Genomic DNA, 2,324 nt, shown 5'->3' with positions numbered 1-2,324 from the left:
AGACTTATTTTGGGCTTACTATGAGAATAATGCTTCATTACTTCTGCCACGTTAAGATTTCAGATTCTATTATTTCTTTTTTTACTAAAATGAAACTCTGCAACTGCTGATTAAGTGAACAGTTTCTATAAGAATGATTCATAAAAAGTGCTCAGAAGCATGACTGTGGGTCTTCCACTTGGTACCAGGTGTGCTGACTGTATTTGCTCATCATCAGACCTTCTTTCCTGAATCGTTCAATTCCTTTGCCTTATGGAAGACATCATTTTTTTCTTTTGCTTCTGGCTTGTTTTTCTGGTTAACTCCCTCCCCTCTCTATTGCTTTTTTATACTGCCTTAGGTGTAGTAAAATTTATATTATAAGTGCCAAAGGAAGTTCTTGTTGAATTAAGTTTTCCTTGTGCAAAAAGGGAGAGTGAGTATTGTTATAACAGTAGGATCTGTTCCTCACAAGGGCCTATGTAGAAGCTAGAGAACAGGCAGCATTATACAGTCCATAGTGTGATATTAGTGTCATGAAGAAAAGTGGCCTTTCATGCATTTGGGGATCAGAAAACTGCATCAGATTCAGGGCAGAAGCACTAGCTTCCAGAGTGCCACTTAAGGATAAGTTCACTGTGAGAATGTCAGCACTAATTGTTTGACAAGATTTTTGTAGGACAGTTTTCCACTCTTGCTGGTTCTTCTGGAGTCAGAATGTACACTACACTGTAGTAACACAACTGCTTTCACAAAAGAAAGAGAAAGAGTATTGCGAAGTTGACAACAACCGTGATCCATTTTGTTTAGATTTGTTCGAAATGTGTTGCACTACAGCAAGAAATGTATTACAAACTTTGTCTAACTTTTGCTTCTATACATAGAGAAAAACCCCTCCCCCAGTATAGCTTTTGTTGTTCCTTGTGGCCTATGTATTTGCGTCTTCTGCTTATTTCCAACTGACAACAAATGTCTTAAAGCAGTGCTTCTCAACTTGAACATTTGTAAGAATTCCCTGGAGAACTTGTAAAAACAGATTACTTGGTCCTACCCACAGAGATTCTCATTTCATAGGTCTGAAGTGAGGTCTAAGAATTTGCATTTTGGCCGGGCGTGGTGGCTCACGCCTGGAATCCCAGCACTTTGGGAGGCCAAGGTGGGCGGATCATGAGGTTAGAAGATGGAGGCCAGCCTGGCCAACATGGTGAAACCCTGTTTCTACTAAAAATACAAAAATTAGCTTGGTGTGGTAGTGCGCTCCTCTAGTCCTAGCTACTCGGGAGGCTGAGGCAGGAGACTTGCTTGAGCCCAAGAGGCTGAGTTTGCAGTGAGCTGAGATTGCACCACTGCACTCCAGCCTGGTGACAGAGCGAGACTCTGTCTCAAAAAATAAATAAATAAATAAATAAATAAATAAATAAATAAATAATAAAATAAAAATTGCATTTCTTACCAGCTCCCAGATGATATTGATGCTGCTGGTCTTGGAATCACATATCAAATAGCATTGCCTTGGAGTCACTGAAAATTTAGAATTGAATGAATCCTATAGATCATAGACCAGAGATATGAAGTGATTTGTCAAAGATCACACATCTACGCTATTTACATATTGTAGTGTTTTCCATTGTGCAACTCAGATGTTTTTATAAATTTGCCATCATCACTCCAGAATCAACAGAAGAGTTGCTCTCGGCATGGTTTCTTTGGCACATGTAAGTCATTTACAAGATAAAGTCAAGATAATGTAGACTTTTATCCAATTCACACTTGTAAATGTGATTTTTGCCTCTTACTGATTGTACAGACAGGTTTAAAACAGTTTGTACAATCAGTAAGAAGATATAGATTGAGGGATTCATGGGTTTTTCTTTCTCTTAACACTGTCTTCGATGTACATGGTGGTTATAGCATCACCCAGAGCTTTAAGTAAAAGCCTATTACACGTGACTATCTTGTTTCTTTTCTTCATCTTGCATAAAATGTTTAAAGCTAGTTCCAGCTACATAATTATACTCCTCTTTGGTGGAACAAGAAAGGCTTCCAACAGGAAAGTTTTCTGTATACCTTAGACCAGTTGAAAAACTGGCAACATGTTCAATTTGCACAAAGCAATCATGGCTGAATAAAAATCACCTGTAGTTCCTATCTAGTAAATAATTCTGCACTAGAGTAGGAAGAATGATCTGTCCTTGGCAATCGGTCCCTGTGATGTATTTTATCATGTCTTACCTGGAAAAGTCTCTAAGCTATGGCAGACACATATTTTTTGCCTCTCTCTTTTGACACTGAGTCTTCTTTTTTTTTTCTTTGCCTGAGTGATGCAAGTTAAGTATTCAAAACAA

The sequence above is a fragment of the Gorilla gorilla genome, chromosome 15 (assembly GCF_029281585.2).
Source record: "Gorilla gorilla gorilla isolate KB3781 chromosome 15, NHGRI_mGorGor1-v2.1_pri, whole genome shotgun sequence".
NCBI lineage: Eukaryota > Metazoa > Chordata > Mammalia > Primates > Hominidae > Gorilla > Gorilla gorilla.
This window is presented reverse-complemented; position numbering follows the sequence as displayed.